Here is a 12,007-nt window from a genome sequence, read left to right on the forward strand (position 1 = left end):
TATTGTGAGTTTTCAGCTCCTGTATATATCTCTTTTAGGCTCCATTGCTCGTGTCAGCCAAATGGGGTTCTCTGAAAATAGTGGTTATATCTCCTCCTACTATTTTAGGAGGATCAACTTGGTTCCCCTGATCTGTCCAGAGCTGGACGTGAATTCTGCCCAATTGAACGATTGGGAGTGACTCGGTTTCAGGCATACTGGCTAACAGTCCAGCCTGAATGAGATTTTTGATCTCGTCCTTCAAATGATGGCAATCATCTGTGTTATGGTCAATGTCATTGTGATATCGGCAAAACTTAGAGGGATCTATCTTGGCCCTCTGGTGCCTCAATTGCTCTGGTTTCTTCCATGGAAGGCGATTAGAGTTTGATAGGAAAATATGTTCCCGTGTATCTGTCATATCAGTGTAGGTGGCATAGATGGGATCTAAATGTGGTATGGATCCCAATGTTATAAAACATAAACTTTAATTGTTAAATACTAAATGTGGAAATACATAAACTTAATTTAAAAGACTTTAAACAACGTCATCCTCGATCTTCACGCAGTCCAATCAATCCATTCATCCTCAACACACATGCCAAGCTGCCACGAATCCTTCCCACCTTCCATGTTCATTTTCCTGCATCATTCTTGAAAGAAAGGAATGAGACTAATGCCCAGCAAGGAAAATTTACTAACAACATATATCATAAACATAAGACTATATCATAAACATATACTATAAAACATATGACTATAAAAAATGTATATCATATAGGACTACAATATTAATAGTCATTCACTCATTAACATGGTATGTGATAAAATCATCTAGGTCCTCTATCTACTAATCGATGTAGGTTAGATCACAACTATAGTATATGATAACCCATCTAGGTCCTCTGTCTACTAATCGAGGTAGGGTAAATCATAACTCTAAACCATGAAAATGATAAAAATTCTTGGGGCTTGCTATCTAAGCAAGTCATATGCCCAAGTGACTACAACATAAATTCTTGGAGCTTGCTATCTAAGCAAGTCATATGCCCAAGGACTACAACATATATCATATCACATATCATATCATAGCATAAACCATATCATAACATAAACATATAAACACATATAATCTAACCTATTTTTCTTACCAAAAAACTGGGATATGGAGACAAGAACGGGATTTTGAATACTCCTAAAACCAACAGTAAGAATCGTGAGTCTCTAAAGAAAATAGATTAAAAGAGAACTAAACCATCAAAGTGAAACTTACCAAAAAACCTTAAGTTTCCAAAGAACTTAAACACCTAACCAAGAATCATAAACAAGAGTTAGGATCTGAAAGAAAACAAAGAAAACTAAAGAATAATGAAGAACTGAACTTAAGGATAGGAATACCTTGAATGATCTTATGACTTTGATCTACACCTCAATACTGAAATAACAATATATCTTACTTCCCAAGTGTTTAGAAAAGCTTAGGTTGGAAAAGCTTTTATCCCATGACCCAAGAGTTTCTCTCTATAGTAAACTTAGCAGCTTGGAGGCTCTGAACAATGCTTGAATGATGAATGAAATGGCTGAGTACTAGGTCCTATTTATAGAGTTCAAGGAGTGAAACTAACCAATTTTAATTTGAATAAATAAATGAATATAAAATGAAAAAAATATTTGAATTTTCGTTCAATAGATGCCCAGAACTCAATCAAAGTCGTTCAAGAGTAGGTCTAAGTGGTTAAAGTTGTTTTTAAATTTAAAATCCCAAACTTTCAAAATAAATGCACTAGGGGCGATATATCGCCTACCATGGGCAATATATCACCTAGACCTATTTCCCAAGCTCCGTTCGTTCGTTCGTGTGAATTCGACGTGTTTTCCGTATCTTCTGTAGGCGATATATCGCCCCCTATAGTTGTGATATATCGGCATACGTTGATATATCAAACACGTATTTGCACTTTGTCAACATATTTTGAATTGATTAAACAACTTTGACTGAGTTAAAATGTTATCCTAACAGGTGCTGAAAGTTCTAGAGCTTCTAGATCTTTCTTTTAATTAAACTATTCATCAAAAATACTTAAATCCTTAATAAACATGATTATGACAAGTGTCACGTTCTTATTAATTCTATCTAAACCTTAGGCTATAATAAATAATATTTCTAGGACCAGCAATATTAATCAAATCTTAAGTTATAATTTATATTTCTAAACTATAGGTTAAACTTATAAAATCCATAACTGTTGCTATGAGTTTCCAAGTAAGTCCCGGCTTGAACCAAAATCCATGAAAATTATCATACTACAAACTACTACTAGCTACTACTACTATTATCTAGCTAAGTAAAATTCTGAGACACTATAGTCATCATCGTATTGAACGTCCCGAGGTGGTCAGATGAATCTGAGTTTCCATCAAATGCGAGCATGGTTGGCATCCTGAAGCCAACAGGATAGGGAGATGCTGCAATGTTTGGGGTGAAATTCCTCCTCATCGGAGTCACAATCATAAATTCCTTTTTCATCTGCTATTCCATCAAGGCCAACCGCTCGAGGGTTGAATCTTTGGTCTCTAGGTTAGATGGGGGTTGTTCGCCAGCTCCCATTCTATTGTACGAGTTAGATGGTTTGTTTTCCCTCCAAGTTCGAGCTTGGTTAGGTGGGACATTCCCATTGTCGTGCACGATAGACATACCTCCCCCATGCCGAGTATAACTCATATCATCATTACGAGCTGGATACCTCCTTTGTAAATTCAAATGGTCACGCAGGTCAAGATATGGATCAGAACGAGGACTTTGTGCGGAACTCATATGATTCCTCAGGTTACTTTCAGACCTTCCTCCATGCTGGCTCCTTGTTTAGTAACTTCCATCAGCAAAACTTACGACTCGCACCTGAGATAGAGGACCTAGATTATCAGCGCAAGGTCTTGGGACATAGTTGTCCACTGACGGGGGAGGATTTCTCCTGCTATCCCCATGAACTGGAGCATCTCTTTGTGGCACCGGTGGTGTTGGATGTCTAACCGGTGATGGCAGATGTCTTATCGGCGAGGCTATCCTCGTCCCATCAGGTCGTACTAAATTAGCCAGTCTCAGTTCTGATTGCGGTACAGATGGATTTCCTGGAGCATTTTGTCTCTGTGAATTTGTCCCAGCTCGCCATGTTGGGTTGTTGTAAACATTCCTTGGAATCTGTGCAGAAGGCATAGAGTTGGGGGTTACAGTTCTGAAAAATCGACTAACATGGGGATGATGGTTCCTGTGATGATTAGCAAGTTGAGCACTCCGTTTATTTTGCTCTGAAGGTACAGATCTCAGAGTTGCAGTTCTGACAAAACGACTAGGATTGGATCGGTTATTCCTGTGGGACCTATGGGACCCACTTTGCCTCTTTCTGACACTGACGTCAGTTGCAAGAGGAGTTAACTGTACCAAGACCTATTTGATATGTCTGTTAGCATGAGCGAGAAAGCTCCTTAATTGGGCATTCTCTATCTCAATGGTTGTTGGATATCCTAGATTAGGATTTGGTGGGGGTGGCGTTGAACTCCCAATATCATCTTGGGCCACGGGTTGTTTTCCAGGGCGTTGCTGAACGTCTGGGCCTTTTTCAGTGGGAGCGGATGTATAATGCGCTTCTTGGTCACCAGGCTGCTCCATTTTATTGTCGTGCATTGATCGGATGGCCACCATGATGAATGTTGAATGAAACTTATAAAGGATTAAGCACTAATGAGCTCTCAGGGATACGATTGCCTATTGAAATTACTCTGTTATCTCGAGCAATAAATGTGCAATACTGCTTGGGCATTAATGAGCGTATAAGGGGCCTCCAAGTCTTTCGGGAACCTTCACTATGCGTCATAGCCAGGTTTCTATGAGTTGAAAATCTTCATCGAGCTGGAGATCGAGGAGTGAACGAGCTTTAGTTCGGATTAAGTTCAGAGCATCCTCAAGGCAATCTGGCCATTACATGTCTCGAACTAGATCATTATCTTGAGAGGCATTCTAGAGATTATCTAATGCCGCACTGCCAAGTCCTAACTCAAGATGCTCACATCAATGTTAGCTAGATGTTCTACTCGCTTGCTTTTTCCATATGTTTATTTGACAGTTGTACCCCTATCTGAACGATTGAGTCCACGCTTATTTTGGGGTACAACAATTAATTATTTATAAAATATTAATTAAATGATGGTGTAAATTATTAATTTAAAATTACTTAGTAACTTTTAAGTGACTTAAATCCTTCAAATTATTAACTTTTTAGTAATTTAAGTAATTAATAAAATTAAATTATAAATTAGGTGAAAATAAAAATTAAATTAGTATTATGAAAGGGAGTGAAAAGGTGGTTAGGACACACATACATTTTGTTGATACTTTAGAAATTGTTTGTATAGAGGATGCTACCTGACCAAAGCTGGATAAGTGCTCGGAATTGGCTATCAACTGAATATAAAAATGGTGTCATTGAGTTTGTTGAAGCAACTAAGAATCACGTTAATTATCGAGGTCTAAGTCGTTGTCTGTGTAAGAAATGTGGGAATGCTTGTTTCTAAACCCCTGATGCAATCAGGATGCATTTGTTCAACACTGACATCCAACCATCCTACTTAGTATGGTATTACAACAGAGAGTCGGTAAGTAGGGAACTAGATACATACCCAATGGAGGATGGTGACAAGATGGCAACTGTGATGGCTGATACTTTAGGAAAAGACAACACTGACGGAGAGCCAAGCACCACTACAACTGGAATGATGACCGAGTTGACTCTCGGCCCAACTGAGAATATTCTATATTTAAGCTCATTGGTCATCCTTTTGGCAAAAAAATAGTTACTTTAATGGAGTCGCAGTTGAAGAGAAAAGCCAAATGGTACATCTTGAACAATTGTATTAAAATCGAGGATTATATGAATGAGTTGGAAAGACAAGGTGGTTCAAATATGCAACATAAACAAGAAGTTGAGTTTCTTGAGTGGTTCAAAACTCGGGTTAGTATTTCAAAATTTTCTTATAATTATATTGATTAATAAATATTTATCAATTTAGTTGTATTTATAATATTTGTAAATCAATCAACTATGACAGTCAATGCCTTTAGAGGTCTCTGATGAATTATACGCTCTTGCAAACAAAGCAAGTTCTACCGTCTTTTCCTATCCGGGTATAATTGTGACTGTGGTGAAATATATTGTTCAGAGTCCGGATCTAAAATTGCAAACAGAAAACAGTGGTATTATTGTCCCAAGTGTGGATGATGTAACTTACTCTGGGGAGTTGGATGAAATAATCGAATTTTTGTACATGATGGGTTGCAGCGTTATACTTTTTAAGTGTAAATGGTTTGACACAAGTCGAACAATAGAAGATCAAATTTTCACAAGCGTGTATATAAAGGATGATCCATTCATACTTGCATCCTAAGCATAATTGTTATATTAAAGATGATAAAAATGGGGATGATTGGAGACTGGTAAACACTTATATTCCAAGGAATGTGTGGGATTTTTCAAACATAGATGCCGATGAGATTGACATTGCCAGTAATATACCAATATGATTATCATCGCTATAACTATGGGTAGAGCTTCAAATATTGAACAATGTTCAATATAACCGTGATGATGTCAATCTAGCTGAAGTACGAGATTTGAATGAGTTAGATGGCACAACCTCTAATAACTTTGTTGTTAATGATGATTAATCTAATGAAGAGGTTTCATCCGAGAGTGGAGATGATGAAGAAGAACATTTACTTGTTGATAGTTATAGCGATGATAATCATATTGTAGTTAATGACGATGATGATGACGATGACGATGATGATGATGATGATGATGATGATGGTGATGATGATGATGATGATGATGATGATGATGATGACGATGACAATGACGATGACGATGACGACGACGACGATGATGATGATGATGATGGCTTGTAATATAGAACCAAATCTTGTAACTTGTTTTTAAATCCAATGAATATCATTTCTAATTTTTTTTTGTATTAATTATTTATTCACTTATAAGACAAATTACTAAAACCCAACATATTAATTTCGTGAAATTTAATGACAATTTAAATATGTAGTGTGTCAGCTCCGGAATCTAGCAACAGCCAGGGAAAGAGAAAAGTAAGGAGATCTTACTACGGTGCTAATGTTGAGAAAGAGATCGTGATGTTGCGATCCAAGGGGATTACCCATATGAAAGTGGAGTTTGATCCAACGACTGGAAGATCCATATATAAGTATGGAGAATGGTTTAACAACACCATTGCTCGATTGGTGCAGGACATCTTATTCCCTACTTTGTTTTATTGGAATGATGTGCCATAGACTGATGTTGCGACCATTTACCAGCGATTATCTATAAGTATCTTACTAAACTTTAACATAGCATTAAAATAATTAATAAAGATGGTTAGTTGGAGGATAAAGTTTTTCCAGTTTTAATAGTAGGAGAATTTCACTTTTCCATTGGAGGATAAAGTAGTTAAGGACCAGATGGAAAAACAAATGATGACGTATTTGTCTGACTAGTGGTATAATATAAGGCGATATTGGGTTGAAATTGGAGGGGAGAAGGACAACGAAGTGGCAAAGGTGAAACCATATACAGGTGTTCCTCAACCTCACTGGGCAATGTTGTGTGATTATTGGTCTTCTGAGGAACAACAGGTAAAACTATAATTATTTATACTATTTTTTATTATGCAACTATTAATTACATTAGTATTGTTTCTTGTAAAACAGAAAAGGTCTCGAAGAACAAGGAATATCAGGCAAAAATACCTATACTGGGGGGGGCACTACTCCAAATCATTTGTGGCACATATTCATGATAATGTAAGTAATACGAATTATAAATTTTTATTGTTTAATAATGAATTTATGTGTATGTTCTATTATTTTTTCCTGTCTAGACTGATATGTCTGGCCAATTTCTAAGCTTGATCTACACGTTCGAACAACTCCCCCAAAAGAAGAAAGGTTGGCTAAGCGAGGAAGCTGGGAAGGCGCATGTAAGATTTAATTATTTTAAAATTTAATAATCATTATTTAGTTTAAATTGTGTCTCTTATAATCTTAAGTAATTAACTTTAATATTTTTCAGGAGGAGATGACTCAAAGGCGGGCATCACAAAGTACACCTACTGCCTCGTCTGCTACATTTTGTGTTGGCGGTTCTGATGTCCCACTACCTCCGAACTTGGACATAGTGTGTGATGTTTTAGATCCTCGATCGTGCTATAAGAAAGGATATGGGCCATTGCATAGTCTTAAGGCAACTGGAGGACAGCGAGCACAGAGTTCGTCCTCCATGTCTGGTAGTCAACCATCAGTGGGTGTAGGCTATCTTCGGGAGGAAAACGAGCAGCTCAAAATGAAGCAGCAAGCCCATGAACATTTTGTGCTCGCTCAGAACATATACATAATACAACATAACCAATACATGGCGAATTAAATGCAGCAGATGCAAGTCATGGTACTGGGAATGAATTTCTCGCCCACGTTTCAGCCCCCGCCCTGACCAACATTTAGTCCACCAGGAAGACAACGATGATGATGTGGATGATTTCACCGATTAGATGTACTTTTATTTTCACCTTTAATTTTAAGACAATTTGATTTATTTTGTTAAGTACTTTTATATGTTTTATGACATCTACTTAATTATGTATTATTAGTTTGTCAATTATATTTAAAAGACAATTATGTTGTTTTTTATATAATATTAATAAATTAATTAGTTACCAATAACAAATTTCAAATTGATTTTATAAATATATTAAAAAAAATTTCCTATGGCGTTTTTTGCGTTGGCAAAAGTAATTTTATTTGAAAAAAATAATTGAAAATGTTTTTCCCAGCACGTTTTTTGCGTTAGCAAAAGTTAATTTTTCTTGACTAGACTTTTGTCGACAGCTAAATACCCCCGGTAAAAACCATAGTTTGCTGGCAAAAGATAGTCCCACGATTTCGTGGGACAGTCTTTGGTCAGGGTGATTTTTTTTGCCGACATATTATTTTCGTCACCAAAAGATCTTTTGTCCGCGTAATACGAAAGTCGCCGGCAAAAAATGGTGCACCGACCACTCTTCGTCGTTCTCTTTTGCCGACGCAAAAATATGTCGGCAAAAGTGAACTGGCTTTTGCCGATGAAATATCTAGTTTTTGTCGGCGGGAAAAACTGCTGGAAAAATCCTCATTTCTTGTAGTGGGAAAGTGTGGGTTTATTTTGGACTGGTATTTTTGTAAATAAAATGATATTTTGATTATATGATGTAAATAATAATATTATTTATGAAAAGTTTAAATAAAATAATTATGTGAAAAAAACATGTCTTAATATAAAAGTAAAAGTTATATTATAGTATTTAGTTTCATGTATTTATTTATTAATTAATTTTATTTTTAATAATATTTATATTAAATTAGAATAAAAATTTCAACAAAATAATAACAATAAAGTATTTTTCTCTATATTTTATTTACTACCCATAAATTAAAGGATATATTTTTTAAAATTTTATTTTTATATTTTGACTTTTAGAAAAGAGAAAGATTGAAATTTAAAAAAAATATTTTTTTTTAAACATTGCAAGAGTCTTGATGCTACATCTTTCAATCATCTTTCAATCACTGTAATAGAGCAACCAACGGCATAGCTCATTCTTTAGCCGAACTGGCTTTGTCGTTGATGCATTTACAAACGTGGTGGCCCGGGCTTCCTTCAGGTGCTTGGCCAAGCTGATTCTTGCTGTTTGCTTTTTGTGTAACTTTTTTTTTAATATCAATCTTCTTCTTCCACAAAAAGAGAAAATAAATTAATAATAATTAATTATATTGTAATAGATTTATGTCTTCCAATGTGATCAGAAGTATTATGTGGCTTGGGACCTTATGAAAAAACGTGTGAGACCAACCAGAAAACGTGAACACATGTAATATATTAAAATTAAAAATAGCAAACCTCGACCGACCGATTTATTATGGATATAAGACATAATATAGTTGTCAACTGGTGAGTTTAGACTTGTAACAACCATCTAACAAGTCTAAACTCAACAAATAGACCTGTTAGTTTGTTATTACAATAGATTTATTTGGTATGTTTAACAAAAAATTATACCGTGGTCACTGTATACGATGAAAAGTGATATATAGCTAATTCTTACTGTTTCCAACTACAGTCCCACATTGATATATATAGGGTGCGGCTTTGGTGAGGGCGTACGAAAAGCCCGCACCTATGCGACTCTTTTCTCCACCTTTGATTTTGATTGAATAGGTTTACAGTAGAGGATACCACATATTATACGGTGGTCGTTTATGTAGCTTATAAATTCTCGTAAGTGAGTTTTAACTTTTTGGGTTTATATTATTTGATTTTAATAATGTTATTTAATTGGTCTTTTTTCGAGTATTGATATTTGTCTATACAGATGCTGAACACCGGAGAAATCTTCGACCCAACGATGGAGGTAAGGTTTGCTCGACACTCTGGTTCAGTCTTTCCAAAGCTCCCGGGCCCACCACGGACTCAAGCCGATACCGAGAATGTTTCCACCATTGAGGGACGAGAAGTTCTCTGTCAAACCATGTGTTTGCATGTGCAATGGTGCTCATTGAAGTGGAAAGGCCAAGGGGTGGTGGTTGTCGTCGAACAGAGGCCGGAGTCATGGAGACTGTGGTGTTGTGTTGTTGGTGGCTTGGCCATTCATGGAGGAGAAGACCGAGTATCTCAGTGGTGCTACGAACTTCACGTCGAAGAATAAACATATTTCTTCAAGGGAGGAAGGATGGGTTTCGCATTGGAAGAATCTGGGTGTTTCAACATTAAGGAGGAAGTCATTTGAGTTTTTTATTCCATATGCTACAGCTTGACATTGGACTGATTTATTAGAAATTATTTATTTTATTCAAACTTCTAATTTGGTCTAGAAAGTGGGTCATTTTGATTTATATAACTCTCCACTTTATCTCTACTCTCCATTTTGGTTCATATGAATACATTTTAAAGTAAAAGCTAGGCGATGAAATTCAATATGATAGTTCTTTGATCTTCAGTGTCTTATTCTACTCTTTCTATATACTCTTTCTTCCTCTGTTATTTTGTGCAATGCCTACAAATATTTTGTCATCATTATATAAATAATTTGAATATAAAATAATAACTTTTTATTAGCTCAATTAGATTATCAGACCATAACCTAAATCCAAACCAAGAGAGCAAAACTTTAAATAAAAAGTCAAACTTTAACATTATAGTAAAGTCAACAATAATAAAGATTTCGATAGAAACAACAAAACAATTAAAAACGATTAGAGTTACGAATTCTCTTCCTTCAGTTTTCTCCATCAACTTTAAACAAAAAAGAAGAGTTTTTTTTTTAATTTTCTTTTGAGAGATCAAACAGAGAAAATAATGAACTATGCAAGCGAAGCTCCCTCGACTGCCTTATAGGGGTCGCCGTCACTATTACCTTCGCTGCCAAATCCGCCAATCTGGAACGGGAGAAAAAAAATATGAGAATATAATAATTCCATATCAATTTTTGGGTTCCAGTCAGTGATTCATTTGAAAACAAAGGCAGAAAGAATAAAATAATAAAGCTAAAAAATCTAATACATCCACACGTATTATAACACTTATCAAAGCGGGCCCACAACTTACTATCTCCACCAATCAAAACTCAGCAAAAGAGTCACAAAGGTGCAAGCGTTTCCACTATCTCCACTAATGTACAGGATATTAGCGGCAGACTACTGGGTCTGCCGCTAATAATGTGGAAATTAATAAATAAAAATTAATTTTTTTATTAGCGGCGGACTTACCAATTATTAGTGGCGGGTAATCCGCCGCTAGTACAATTCCCAGGAAACGAAAAGGTGTTCAGTTTCAAAATTATTAGCAGCGGGTATTTTCCCTTAGTAGAGGCAGACTATCCGCTACTAATACTATTAGCGGCGGGTAAATATCTGCCGGTAATAAGACTATTACCGGCGAGATATATTAATAGCAGCAGGTCCCGCCGCTAATAGTTTATTACCGGCATGATAATATTAATAGCGGCGGGTCCCCACCTCTAATAATCTTACATATTGAAAAAATATCACATCGTTTCATCCGTCTCTCTCATTTCTCTTCTCTCCCTCTCCCAAACACACTCTTCTCTCAGTCCGCCCCTCTGTCCGGGCACCACCACCACCCCTCTGTCCAAGCACCACCACCGCCCCTTTGTCCGAGCACCACCACCGCCCCTTTGTCCGAGCACCACCACCGCCCCCACGCCGGAATGTATTAATTTTGTATGTATTTATTTTTTTAATTTTAATTGTTTGTATGTAGTTTTATTTAATTTTAATTGTTTGTATTTATTTTCAGAACCCTCCACACCACGCCGGATTTTCGGACCACCACCAGTGTATGTATTTTTTTTTAATGATATTAGTTTCATAATATTTATTAAAAAAAATTGTTTTAGTCTTATTAAAAAAATAGATTTTTGTGTTGTATTTAATTTATTGTTAAAAGAATGAGATTGATTATTAAAAAATTTATAATTAAAAAAATATTAGTATGTTGCTTTATTTTTTTAGCAGAGCATCAAACTTTTGAAAGAAAAAAATCACATTATTAATGTATGTTGTTATTTTTTTTTTTTTGTATTAATCATATTATGGTTTATGTTGATTTGTGTTGTAATATTATTTTAATAAATATTCTGTTGTTCTTGTTACTTTGGGTTTGTTGTTTGGAGATTTTAAATTTTGGGATATGACAAATTTAAGTTGTTATGTTATCAAAATTTCAAAAAATAAAACTATATATCTTATAATAAATGTTATGGGATTTTCTGAGTGCAGATTATTGTAATTATCCTCATCTTCAACATTTTGTTGTGGCTGTGGCGGTGGCGGTGGCAGTGGCGGTGAGGGCAGCGGCTGTGTCTATGACGGTGAAGGAATATAAGGCTGCTGTGAAGATCGTCCAAGCGTGAGGTC

This window comes from Humulus lupulus, chromosome 2, assembly GCF_963169125.1.
Source record: "Humulus lupulus chromosome 2, drHumLupu1.1, whole genome shotgun sequence".
Classification (NCBI taxonomy): Eukaryota; Viridiplantae; Streptophyta; class Magnoliopsida; order Rosales; family Cannabaceae; genus Humulus; species Humulus lupulus.